Source organism: Ictidomys tridecemlineatus, chromosome 12, assembly GCF_052094955.1.
Source record: "Ictidomys tridecemlineatus isolate mIctTri1 chromosome 12, mIctTri1.hap1, whole genome shotgun sequence".
NCBI classification, from domain to species: Eukaryota; Metazoa; Chordata; class Mammalia; order Rodentia; family Sciuridae; genus Ictidomys; species Ictidomys tridecemlineatus.
In genome coordinates this window covers 24,326,194-24,340,535 of record NC_135488.1, presented here as the reverse complement: position 1 = coordinate 24,340,535, position 14,342 = coordinate 24,326,194, and the positions used below count along the sequence as shown (strand labels likewise).

Below are 14,342 nucleotides of genomic sequence, written 5' to 3'. Positions count from 1 at the left end.
TATTTCAGATAAAGGGTATAAACAGACCAATGAAGATAAAAACAGTGAACTTGTAAGTCTTTGAAGATTTGGGGTTTCAGTTGACAGTGGCTTAGGCTGACTGAGCAGTCAGAGGAGGAGAAGTCCTATTGTGAATCCAGTCCTTCTCTCCTTGGTCTCTCCAACACAAACACAGGATGCTCCCTCTCTTTCCAGAGCAGCAGGGCTCAAGCCCAGACAGGCTCTTTCCCCCATGTGTCCTTTCTGGAGAAGTAAGAGTGAGTTGGGAAGGAAGTTTTAGTCTCTTGCATCACTCTAGGGATGGTTTAACAAATAAGTCAAGGAGGTCGAACATGTGGGGATTTGCAAAAGTCAGTGAAAGTGGTTTTGACTCTGATGCCAGATGCCTTTATAAAACTCCAAGCCTGTGTGTGACCCCTGGGGGTTGGGAGGCTGTTGGGCACTGGACCTGTGTGGGTGTGGTCAGGTCAGAGTGCTGAATGCAGAGTTGGCAATGTCACTCCAGCACCAGGCTGTGTTCTGAGGACCTGGCACTGTTTTCAGTGGCACACACACCCCTGCGTGGCCAGGAGGAGAGACACAGACCTCTGCCCCTGCCTGGGTCCAAAGGGATGTCTCTTCTGAGAATGTGTTCCTATTGAGTCTAGAGACCCATCCTCCAGAGGGGCTCCTCCAAACCCAGGTGTCAGGGTGTGTCCTGAGTCCTGAGGCCCCTGAGGTAAGCCAGCTACCTTCTCTAAGCCACAGCCTGTCACCACTCACTGAGGGTCAATTCATGGACATGCCTGGTGCAGGGAGCCAGGGACTGCTGTGCTCCAAACACTGAGGGACACTTTCCTGTTTACAATCTTAGTTCTCAGGATTCTCAAGATTAATTGCACCAACACTGATATTACGAGCATACAGGAAAATTTCTAGAACTTACATGTTTTGTACACTTGTATTCAATTATTACTTACTTTACATTTTTATTATCTCCTAATGACTTGATTACTGTTTTATTAAAACAGAATATTTTTTATTATTAGTTGTTCAAAACATTACAAAGCTCTTGACATATGAGATTTCATACATTTGATTCAAGTGGATTATGAACTGCCATTTTTACCCTGTATACAGATTGCAGAATCACATTGGTTTCACATACACGTTTTTACATAATGTCATACTAGTGTCTGTTGTATTCTGCTGCCCTTCCTATCCCCTTCCTATTCCCCCTCCCCTCCTGTCTCTCTACCCCATCTATTATAACTCATTTCTCTCTCTTGCTTTTTTTCCCTTTTCCCTCACATCCTATTATATGTAATTTTGTATAACAATGAGGGTTGTTGATAGCCACAGCCGAAGGGGCCCCAGCAAACTTCCAGCTGCCAGCTGATGATTGGCTCAAAGCAGCCCCAGCAAACTTCCAGCTGCCAGCTGATTGACTTCTCTGCGGTGATCCTCATTGGGCTGTTTCCCTGCCTTTTCAGACCATGGAGCTGCTCATTGGGGGACTTTTTTTGGCTCCACCCACATGACCCAGCCAATTGGCATCAAGAGCAGGAGGGGGGGGTAGTTGAGAGGCTTGTGAGAAGCCGGTGGTGGCAGTTGGGCTCTGAGGGAATTCCTGAAGAGCTCCTGTGTGTTCTAAAAATAAAGTTCGTTTCTGCTTGATAAGTGGCTCCTGAATTGTGCCCAGTCAGACTGTGGCATTTGGTGGCCTGCATGGGGAACAACTGAGGGTAAGTGATAAGGAAAACTGCTCACCCCTGAGGGAAGGGCGAGAGGATGGGTAGCCATTTTAAGATTCTTGTTTCATTTAGTTTCACTTTTGTTTTAAGTTGCCTGTCCCTGGAGATGTGTAGGACGAAAGAAAAACCACTCACATCTGAAAAAAAACTATTTGTGTCTGAGGAACAGATAGGGATAAAGGAAAGATGGACATTTCAGGAGGATAGAAGGGCTATTATAATGATTTTTTGTTGTTCCATTTTTGTTTCATTCTGTTTCGGTTTTGTTTGGCGTCATCTTGTTGGGTTGTATTATAGTAGAAATATGGGATCAGAAATTAGTAAAAAACAAACCAAAAGACTCTTAAGTAAATTGTTAGAGGAAGGAGTAAAGTAAATTTCCCTCCTCTGAATCTGTTCTTCTCAGTTCTTTTGGTCACAATGTGAAAAGTTCACTACCACCCTGGGCCACCAGCTGTCAACCCTATTCATCAGTTTCATTCCTGAAGGACATCTGACATTAACACTGACCAGTCCTTTTTTTCTGGTGGGTTGCTCAGGAGGGACCAAGTAGAGTGAATTATGTGCAGCCCCAGCACCTGTGCTAAGACCTGTGCCCATAGGGGGGGCAGAGGAGCCCTGGGAGGGGTAAGCACTGAGGGCATCTCCACCCAAACCCTCGTGTCCCAGAGAGTTGAGGGCATCATTGGTAAAGGTTTCCACCTTCTGTGGCAGATGACATTAATGGCTGGGGAGGACCACAGCCTCTCTATGTCTAAAATCTGTGCCTTCTCTTGCAAAATGCACAGCGCTTTGAAAGACTCACTAAAAATAAATGGTGAATGTCTAACATGAGTAGTGGGATATTTAAAAAAATTTATGAGTCTTAGCAGATCCCAGGGGCTCTCAAGTCCAGGGCCAGCACTCAGCAGTTGGGTGGAGTCATCCAGGGACCCTAGGGAGTAGCAGGGAAGGTCCCAGAGGTGCTGCATCTCCAGGTGCCACCAGATACTGGCCTCTCTCCTCAGCCTCTGCAGCTACTGAGCGAGGGAGGCACCTACTCCTGGCACTGTGAGGACCCTGCTCAGACCCCCACCTTCCCTGTAGGAGTCCTGGGGCTCCAGGGTCACCTGTGACTAGTGTATTCTCTGCCCAGGTGAGAGTGGCTTATATATTTTTTTCTTAATCAAAAACAGGTTTATTGGATTATTTTTATATCAAGAACAGACTCACTTGGAGGCAGGCCAGGAGGATGGTGAGCCTGGGGCTCTGCAGGGGAGGATGTGTCAGGAGCTTGTTCCCTGGCTGAGCTCTAGAATCTGCTGTGGGTGGGGAGGTTCAGCACATCATAGCTGTGACTCATCCCAGCCAATAATATGGGGAAAGAGGACATGGAAATAGGAGGGGGAAGGGAAGGTGTCCAAGGTCACCTACACAGGAACCCTCTGCAGAGGTCAAGATAAAGAAGAAAACAGATTTTTTGGCAACCCTAAAAAACCGATCAGAAAGTCACTTGTGAAGAGGGACGAAGAGAATGATAAGTAAGGAATATAATGCATATTTATGACTTTTCAGCATTTTTAATGTTGGCTCTTCTACCTGGGGACTCTGGTCAATTAACTAGTGATTTCTATTTGAATTATTTTAAAAAGGTTATCAATTACTGTAGACCTGGTTTATTTTGCACACTGCAGAAGTAAAAAAAATGTATATATATAGGCTTTTCAACAAATAATATTCTTCTGAAATCTTGGGGCCCCTGCTGTTCCCAGGGGCACCTTGTGGTCTTTTCTTTTGCTGTTCTTTATTGGTCATGGGTATCCCAACTCCCATCTCAGATACATCTCTAGATGCCCCTGTGCCTTCCTGGATTCCCAGAGGGGAAGAGCCACACCCTCCATACCCCACACACCACAGCAGACACACAAGTAGTTCATTAGGGTTGAAATGATTCTGCCCACTTTAACTCCTGCAGCCACTCTTTCCTTCATGGCTTGGTACCCACAACAACAAGGACATAAAAGCCTAGATCACACACTGGCTCAAGTGCACTGGACCTCATTTGAGAGCTGTAACTAGTTCCAGCAAACTCTGCCATAAACCTTAAAACCCTCAAACATCAGAGAATGTCTGGGCTTTATATTGAAAAATATGGTGAATTCTATTAAACTTCAGGTACAGTAACCTTTACAGTTGAAAAAATATCTATTGGGGAATGGAAAAGATGGTTATAAGAGCAACAAGGATTTTTTAAAAAGTAATACAGAGATAGCTTGTGTGTAAAATATCAATAAAATTTTAATGTATCCCAAGTAGAGGAGGGAGAGACCCAGAAGGGTGGTGCTTCATGCAAGGGTCAATCTTGGGAAGGCAGTTGGAACTGAGTAGCAGCCTCAAGACTAGGTGACTAATTCCAGCTCTCTTTCCTTGAGTTTTGACCTGAAGGGAGTGGGGAAGCGCTCTACATTGACCTAGAGTACGTGGAATAGGACTTGAAAATATTGTGCTTCCAATCCAGTGCACAGAGCTCACACACATGCAGATCTGGTGTCCTGTAGAAGCTCCCCCTCACTCAGCTTATTTTCACATTTGAATTCAATACTCTTGGCACAATTCCAGGCTATAAATGTGATGTTCTCCTGTATAAAATTGTTTTGTGGCAATAACTGTTGAGTGTGTCTATCAGAAGCCACAGTGTAAAAATACACTTTTATTAATTTTTTGCAATGTTTGGGACATAATCTATGCATTGCTGAAAAATAAATGACTAAAAAGTGATATAATTTTATAAACTACTTTGTGAAAATTATTAACAAATGTCATAAACTGAGATCCAAATTTGTATTTTCAGTGTTGGTGTCTTATGCCAAATATCATTTTGAAAAACTGAAAGAGGAGATAGAAAACACTTTATTCTAACATGAAGATGACACATGACACCTCTAGGAATCAGCAGATCCAGAGCAAATTTATAATTCATGTACAGAGATCGGGTGTCCAGTACCAAGTTTCTCTCTTACCCTATACCTCATCATGAGCTCATTCTGGCAACTACAAGGATTGTCCTCATCAGTTAATTCCAAGGGGTAGGGGGACATGGATAGGCTTTGATTTGGCTGCATTAGCATCATAACATGGCACAGATAACGTGATTGCCCCCACAGTCTAGCCAGAATGATGGGTGGCTGTGATATGTTTTATCAAGCCCATATTTAAGAAGAGTGTGTGGTGAAGCTCTGTGTGAAGAGATATGTGTCCTTATCAAAGATGTGTGCATGCATTCCTGGAAAGCAGGTTGGTTCAGGGTATGGAGGGAGAAGAAAGAAATCAGAGTCCAAGTGATCCTGAGAAGATATGCACTTGTCAAAAGCTGGTGATAACTGCTTCAAAGGAAGATAGAGTGAAATTGGAAACAATCAAAAGAAACAAAAATAGGGAGGATATTTTAATTCCTGTCCCTGTAAACACAGGGCTCAGCAGAGGCTGTAGCTTTGCTATGGCAGGCTAATGGTGGAAAGAGGAAAGGGAAAGGGCACAGTGCGGACTTCTTAGTTTTCTGCTCCATGATATACTTTCCTCAGATCATGTGCCATGCATGGTATTTGTTTCTAGACCATGAGTCACTGTTTTAAGAAAAAAAGAATCTGCTAGAATCAAAACAGCTATATTGATGTCATTGCATGTGCACTTCTGTGTCTACAGAAGTGTCTGCTTTGGTTCCAATTTCAGGTGACCCTCTACCCCTACTGTGTAAATGCCGGAATATTCAGAGGTGAACTGACAAGACTAGGAGAGCTGAGGTTATTCAGTCCTTCCTGGCCTGAGCGGACTAACTGGGTAGTGACTGAGGGCAGGGGGGTGTGGCTGGAGCATGTGGTCACTAGTGGTGAGCCCTGGAAGGTGAACCCTCCCTGAGGCCCCTACCCTCTCTGCTTGTACTTCCTGGCCACCAAGAGTGAAGCAGCTCTACTCCCCCACACACTTCTGCCCTGATGTTCTGCCAACCTGAACGCAGAGTAATGGGTTCAGCTGACCATGGACTGATTTTCTGAACCAATGTAGTTAAATAAACTTTTTCTCCTCTAAGTAAGATGATTGTTTTCCCACTGATATGAAACTGACCACAAGTGATTAAGAGGATTTGCCTTGAATTCAGGCTTTTGTGAGGACTAAGTGCTTCCAAGGAGAATGTGCTTCCTGGGCCTAGCAGGATAAGAAACCTTTCTTTGGGGTGAGCTGTGGCCCTCTGTTGACCAGAAGTCAAAGCAATAGCACTAAATAGGAGCTTGCTAGAAATTAAGAATTTTAGACCTATGAGGGGACCCAATACCAGGTAAAAAAGAAAACATCCTTCATTATATGAAAACCTGGATAAACTCATGTGAATGAGAAAGTTCAGTCAATTCATATTAATACTGAGTTGAAATGCATCTAAGGATTATATGAACAGATTTTAAAGCAGCCACCATAAAAGTGCATCAATGAGCACCTGCAAATGTGTTTGAAAGAAATAAAAAACAGTCAGAAAGCATCAACAAGAGTATTGAAACTGTTCAGAGGCAAAAAATGAAAGTTACAGAACTGAAAAATACATCCACTACAATGAAAGCCCAGTGGGGAGCTGAGAAGGTTAATGGAGCAGACAGAGGAAGGAGGCAGCAGGAGGAACAGCAAATGTCACACCAGCTAGAGAACCCTGGGAGAACCCTGAGAAGGCAAATGCACAGGGACTCAGAATGAACCAGAAAGTGCCTCTCAGCTCCCCTCACAGTCAGACTGCCAGCTTCTGAAGACAGAGACAGAATCCTTAGCTGTATGGGAGAAGCAACGAGGATCACCAGTAATTTCTCCCCAGAAAACAGGGAGGACAAATGAAAGGACACACTTTCAAGTGCTGAAGGAAAATTCTGTTGACCTAAAGCTCTAGATCCAAGGAAATGTACTTCAGAAATAAAGGCAAAATCAAGAGCCCCTCAGGTGTAGAAAAAAAAGAGAATAATACATAGCTAACCCTAAAGTGGGGGCAAAGTGCTCTATAAAGAAATAATGTGTGATAGGAGTATAGACCTTGGAACACAGGAATGAAGAAGGACCATAAAGGAGAGACAGATGACAAGCAATTGAGAGCTTGGTCTGACCATTGCACATTGTGGATATCTGTCCAAACAACACTGTGACACCCCAGGTCACCAGGGAAATGCAAATTAAAACACATGAGAAAACACCCCCCTGAGGGATGGCGAAGTCCAGGAGGGGACAAACACCCCATGGGCAGCAGGAGGGGAAACCAGGCCTCATTCCTGCAGCTGAGCTGGTCCTGGCTGCAGTCATAAGCCACTCCCCCGATGCTGAGTGTTCTGAGGGGTGTCCAAAAGCTGTCTCCAAGATAAAGACAGGACATGCAAAACAGAATGACAGATTCTGATAACGCTAGGCATTTTGCTACCAAACATGCAGCAATCATGCTCCTTGTTTTTAATACACATGTTAAACATGTGCTATGTGTCAACACAAATCTAAAAAAACAAAACCAAAAAACCTACCCAGGAAAACCTATAGGAACTGTGTTCAGCATTGAAAACTTGGAGGACACAAGCCTGCCCTTTACTAGGGGAATGGATCAATACTGTCCAAGAGCCAGAAAATAGAGTTGTACTCAGAATTGAAAAGAACATAGCTATCAAGAAGTCTGCAGTGATTCTTGGCTCTAACCCCAGCAACTGGGAGGCTGAGGCAGGAGGAGCACAAGTTTAAGGCCAGGTTCAGCAACTTAGCCAGGACCTAAAAACTCAGAGAGAACAAAGCAAAACAAAACAAAAACAAAAAATCAAAACCAACCAAACAAACAAACAAAAAATCAAATCAAACCAACCAAACAAACCAACAACAACAAAAAAAGAGGACTGTGAATGTAGTTAAGTGGTTGCACATGCCTGTATTAAGTACCAAGTTTGAAGAAAAAAGTAAAAACAGAAAAAAAAAGTAAATAGTTATCATTTAATGAAAATTCATGAAGGAAGAAAACTTACATGCACAGCACTCAGGAGAGAGCCAGTCTGAACATCACAAAAGCTGTAAATTCCAGGCCCTGTCACTCAGCCCAGGTGAAACTACAGGATGGAAAATCATGAAGGTCTGCATCAGAGAAGGGGGTGAGGAGCAGCTGAAGCTCAGACACTGTGAGGGTGGGACCTGCACGGTGCCAGGCCACACTGTTGGACACAGCTCACTGTCCACTTGTCTAGTTCCACAGAATGCACAAAGTGAGCCTAGTGTGACCTGTAGACATGGGCAGAGGCTGATGAATTGTAACAAAAGCAACAGTGTCTGGGGTTGGTGGTGGAGGGGCTTTGGGAGCAGAGGGGACACAGGAGAATGCTGCACTTTACTCCAATGTTCCTGGATGCTTAAACAACACTCAAAAAAAAAAGTCTAAAACATTCTCATGTAGAATACATGGAGAGGCTATCTTTGCTGCACAACCCCTGATACTGCCTAATTTATGCTCTTCAGGTAATAAATTATTTTCCTTATCATACAGTGAGCTAATTGCCTGCTGAGGCTGAGCTGAAGGGTCAGGGTACAGAGGAGTCCCCCTGGATCCTCTGACTGACCCTCCTTGTAGTGCTCAGGGCCTGGCTTCCTCTGAAAAGTGCCCTCAGCAGTTGGAGGCATGGCTGCCTGTCCACTCTCAGGACTGAGCATGAGCACCATGGAGTTCAGGACCTGCACAGGGTCCTCCTGCTGCCTGGAACAGTTACCTTCTCATTGCTCAGGACGCTGGGGGACGTGACTGGCTCCAGTGACAGAGAGAAGCAAGTGTAATAGAGATGGGCAGTTGTTCTGTGGAGCAAATAAAATTTCTATGTCCAGAGCTGGGCATGGTAAGCCCCTGTATGGTTTTTTCTCTCACAAAGGGCAGAAGAGCTGGCACAGTGACTGCATGGCCACAGGACAAACCCTGCCACAGCTGTTGGTGGACACTCCTCTACTGGAGAGGTAGAGGTGCCTCTGGCAACTTCATAGTTCACATGACGCAGGGACTCTGCTCACAATGGACCTTGTTGGCCTCATGAACAGTCCCTGAACAGCTCTCCTTTCTGCTCTCTATACACCACCAGGCACCACCTTTGACTCTCCAATGAAAACCCAAGGGGTGGAATCACAGGCAGGCCAAGGGCCAGGATGTGCAGGAGGACAGGGTTGTGACCCATATGAGAACAGCCATGTGGAAAGTGAGGAGTGACAGGTGTGGACTCAGAGTAGAAGGGGACAGGACAGACCAAACTCCAGGGACCTTGTCCTCATTCCTAGTCCTTCACTACATCTTTCAAGTGAAGTTTCTCAGAGAGGCACCTGCTCAGACACACACAGCTGCTGCTTCTGCCTAGCTGTGTTAGAATTATTGGTTTTCACCAATTATCATTAAGTACTCTCTGAGTCTTTCCTGAGTGCTCATTGCCCTACAGACAGTCTACTGGAAAAACAAGCAGTAAGAGGAGGTGAAATGGCTCCCCAATGGAAAGTGTGAGTGTGACAGGAGGTGGTGAAGTGGTGACAGTTATAACACCAGGGTCCTTATGAACTCTGATTTCCAGGGACATGATTGAAGGCTGTCTGCCATCCCTGTTGTGCACTGGTGCCCTCTTGTGGCCATGTGTGGAGAGGCACGCTGTGGGTTTCCAGTCCACCTGGTGGTTTTAGAGTGCTGTGTACTGTCTTGCACATTCGAAACACCTTCTGCTACTGTTGTGCTTATTTAGATAGAAAAATCACATGTGATTTTGATGCACTCTGAAGGACTGTGGTTACATTTGCAAATGATTTTTAGTGAGATGTTAGCTACCTAGAAATTGGGATTCAGCATCGCATCTGGAGTTCAGATGCCACACAATGTTTTGCCAGTCAACACACTCTAGGTGGCAGTGGAGGGACTGTAGAGTCATGTTGCTTGGAGGCCAGGCAATTGGGTGAATCTTGGTTTGGAGAACACGTTTTGTGACCTCATCCAGTCATGATCTGTGGGGTATGATCAATAGAAATTGTGAGATGTTATCAATTTAATTACTAGGGCTGCAGGATGCAAGGAGATGAGGGAGTCATCAGTTAACAGCTACTGGACACAACCAGCAAAAGCAACTTCTGTATCCTTCAATGTTTGCTGAAATCATAAACACACCCCTAGAGGAATGTGGCCACTGAGTCCCACTCAACAGGTACCGTAAAGACCAAGTGCTTGTCCTGAAGGCCACCCTGTACCCCAGGGATCCCCATCCTATATAGTGTCACCCTCTCATTCATAGTCCTGTGGGCTCAGGGCAAATGGTTCACCCTTCCCTTCCCCAATTTTCATTACAACAATACAATGTTCACTGGGCGTGTTTTCTGCTGCCTTGGAGCTTTGACACTGGTCACTGAAGGAGCTAATTTAAGGAGATGGTGCTGTCCATAGAAGGACCTGTGCAAGTTCAATGCCCTTCATTTCAATGAAATCCGTTTCTCCAGCACTTTGCTGTCACAGGCAGTGGCCCTTTTCCCTGCCTTAGCATCTGCAGAATTCTTGGACTATATCAGGAGGACAGGCGTGAGAGTCACATAAAGAATGGCTCTCAAGTTGACAGTTCTGGCTGAGTCTCACTTTAGTCCCCTGAATATCTTCCTGGGACCAGGTTGAGCCTGCAGGTATTGTGGAAGGAGGGACAGATTCTCCTCTCTTTCTACCTCAATCAAACCCTGGATTTTATAAGCACTTCAGCCAATATTTATAGAAAAATCCAGATACATTCTTGAAACTGTAAATTCTGTGACTGAGACCATAATCCCAAAAGTGAACTGATATGTCCCCAATTCAATCAGTAGATGCATTGTCAGGTCAGTGCCTCTGGGGCTGAGGAGGAAGAAAGAGAGTGAGGGTGGACAGGAGCTCCCTGAGCCCTTTCAGCAAAACCCCCAGTGATCTTCAGACCCTGGTGCCTCCAAGCAGTGCCCTCAGCAGGTGGAGGCAGCAAGAGGAGCAGCTGGGACAGCCCAGCCTCACATTTCTGCTCCCTGAGAGGTTTTTGTCATGGCCTGTATCACTGTGGGAGGGGAACTGCTATCTTGGTGACAGTAATAAGTGGCAACATCCTCAGGCTCCAGGCTGCTGATAGTGAAAGTGAAATCTGTCTCAGATCCAATGCCACTGAACCTCGAGGGGACCCCAGATTGCAATATGCCTGTACGATATATCAGGAGCTTAGGAGCTTATACTGGTTTCTGCTGATACCAGTGTAAATAATCTTAAATGTTCTCACTGGCCCTACAGGTGATGGTGACTCTGTCTCCATGAGACACAATCAAGGAGGATGGAAACTGGGTCATCATGATGTCACATCTCACACCTGACATTGGAAACATAAAAAGAAATATCAATGTAAGTAGTGATGTAACAAGAGGAATTTTCTGAGTAGCCAGGCAGCACTGACCACACTGTGATTAGTAAATTCCCAGTACTGTCCCTCCTTACCTGGGATGCAAAGCATCAGGAGCCTCAGGAGGTGAGCAGGGACACTCATGGCCATGCTGTCTCCTGACAGAGACTGACTCCTGCACAGGGTGTGAGCAGCCTCTTAAGAAGTCCTCAGGGCAATGGGCTGTGCTCTGGGCACATGTAAATCAGCAGGGCTGGGCAGGCTTGGCACACCTGCAGAGTGGGCTCCTCCTGGTCAATCAACACAGGCTCAGTGTGTCCAGGTGTACTAGGTCAGACCAGGGCAACTCAGATTTGCTTGAGGGAACATGGTTCCCTGGGGCCACAAAACACAGTCAGCCCACTGAGCTGTGAGGGGTAATCTGTAGTCACTTTCTGGTTCTGGACAGCCTGTCCTTGTGTGTTAAACACAGTTCTGTGTTGGTGAACCTTGTAGGAGGGGGAGGCATTACAGAACAAGGGGATAGTTTATGCTTTGGAAGTAAAAACAGAAATAAAGGCAGAAAGAGAGGAAGATGTGTAAACTCACTGAGGTGTTTGGGGTTTCTGGACATTGGCACAGCATGGGTAAGAGGCAGGGAGGAGGGACCCACCCATGGACTCAGCCCTTCCTGCCTCAGAGTCCCACAGAGCTCACTCAAAACCATCATGATGCCCATCTTCTCCAGACCAGCAGGTCTAAGGCCAGTCAGGCTCTGACTCTTAACCTATCATATGAAAGAAGAAAGAATAATTTTATAAAAAATAAAGGTATTTTAGAGATTGCAGTTTGGAGAATATAGGGTATAGTCAGCTTCTTAGTAACCATGGTGAAGATCAAGATTCTGTATATAATTCTGCTTTACCAGTATTACTACATGTGTTTTTAAGTCTAGTAATGCCTCATGACCTCAAGAGGGCTGCCGTATAATTTAAACTTCATGTCCTCCATCAGGTCCTCTTGTAACTTTTACAGAAATAAATCAAGTCAAAGTTTTACACCCTTGTTTTTCTCAGAGTTATGAAGAACCATCGAAATGAATGTTGATAGTCTTTTTTTCTTTCCTTTTCTTTCTTTTTTCTTCTTTTTTTCTTTTCTTTCTTTTTTTCCCTTGAATTTCTCCCTTTGGTGCTGATGTCTGAACTCAAGGCCTGGTGCATGCTGCACAGTTCTCTACCTCTGAGTCAGAGCCCAAACACCTCCCTCCCTCCCTCAGTTACACATCATTTCTGTAATCATCAGCTGTCCCCTGATACTTCCTCCTGCCCTGGTCTGGGAGGGCTCACCTGTTCCTACCACAAACAGCAGGATGGTGCTGGTGAGAAGTAAACTGAATGAAAAAGGGGGAGTTTTAAAAGCTTTACCCTGTATTAAATATCCCTGTGCGTGTGCAAAGTTCTTTAAAAAAGAGAGATGACAATGAAATTTTTACTATGGGGCTGGAAAAAGTACATTCAGGTCAAGTTTCTCCTTAGCAAGATGACAATGTGCAGGTGGACAATTGTGGTAATGTGTGCAGAGCATCTGATGAAGAAAAAACTTTACTGGTGACATAGATGGGAGAGGCTGGGGAAGGGGCTCATGCAGGATGATCTCAGGCTGGAGCTGCCTGAGAGCTGCAGGCTCTGGCCCTGGGCTCTTAAGAAGAGTTTCTCCTGAGCAGTGTGGTGAGGACCTGGGGAAACAGAGGCCCTGCCCTTAGGCTGCTTGGCAGGTGAGACAGGGGAGGAAGGTGCTCCACACCCTGGGGCTGAGCCAAGCAGAGAGACCATGGTCAGGGGAGGTTCTATAATTTTCCTGGGATGCACTTGATCCTACAGTCCTCCTCCCTCAGTCTCAAGGTATCCAAGACTATGGGTGTGTGCCATCCTGCCCATGGGACTCTAAGTTCAGACACCTTGAGCTGGGCAGGTAAAGCTGGCATCTCTTGCCTAAACCCATGGCTGCATTTTCACTCTCAGGACTGAGCATGTGCACCATAAAGTTTAAGACCTGCACAGGGTCCTCCTGCTGCCTGTAACAGTGACCTTCCCATTGCTCAGGACACTGGGGGATGTGACGAGCTCCAGTGACAGAGAGAAGCAAGTGTCATAGAAATGGGCAGTTATTTCTATGTTTAAAGCATGGCATGGGCAGCTCCTATATGCTTGCTTCCTCAAACAGGGCAGAAGAAATGGCTCAGGGACTGCATGGCCACAGGACAAAACTATCCACACATGCTGGTTGCCACTCCTCTGAGAAGAAAGACACAAGTGCCTGTGGTAGCTCCACAGTTCATATGATGCAGGGACTCTGCTCACAGTGGACCATGGTGGACAGATGTACAGCCCTGAATACTTGCTGCTCTCCTTTCTGGTCTCTAAATACCACCAAGCACCACCTTTGACTCTCCCATGAAAATCTAAGCGTAGAGTCAGAGGCAGGCCAAGAACCAGGCTATGCAGGAAAACAGGGTTGTGACCCACATGAGTTCAGCCATGTGGGAAGGGAGGAGTAACAGGGGTGAACTCAGACTAGGAGGGGACAGGACAGAGAAGACCAAGGCAGGAGGGCAGAGGGCAGAGGAGAGACACTGGAGGAGCCCAGGATCCAGGGAGAAGGGATGGGGGGGAGGGAGGGTGTGAATTCAGAGCATTCCCAAACCTGCCTCTCTGAGGGTCTTCAGACTGTCAGCAGCCCTGTGCACAAGCAGCATCTGAAGGGAGGTTTGCCCCCTAGTGGGGACAGTAAGAAGTTCAAGTTCCTTGAAAGAAGTATAGCTACTGGTGCCAGAATGACTTGTGTCCCTGCCCCACAGCCCTCCCAGGCAGGCAGAATGTGCAGAGGGAAGCAGGAGATAGCAGGAGCTCAGCAGCCAGGTCTGGTCCTGATGATGCCAGGCTGGATGATGCTAATGCTCTTGCTATGTCTGCATGGAACAGTGAACTCTCATTCCTCAGCACTGTGGTAGGGAGAAGAGAGGGTCTGAGGTCAGGTCACCATGAGAGCAGTGGAAGCATGGGGGAGGCCTGGGTTCTGTCCCCAGCACCACAGAGAAACAGCCAACAAAATTAAATTAAAAACATCAGAAATCAGAAACTGAGGCCTCTCAGTACACTTCTGTTTTGCAAGATTATTCAGTCTCTCTGTGTCCCCTGCATTATTGTTTTCAATGTAAAAAGTGATTGACAATTATGCAAAA

The 14,342-nt window shown here is 45.9% G+C and overlaps 1 long non-coding RNA gene across 1 annotated transcript; it reads left to right on the top strand.

The window, feature by feature from the left end:
* Positions 1-1,564: 1,564 nt before the first annotated feature.
* LOC144369120 (uncharacterized) lies at positions 1,565-13,610 on the top strand. Its single transcript, XR_013428574.1, has 3 exons — positions 1,565-1,724; positions 11,017-11,124; positions 13,325-13,610. It is a non-coding gene; the product is annotated as an uncharacterized LOC144369120 (long non-coding RNA).
* Positions 13,611-14,342: the final 732 nt, after the last annotated feature.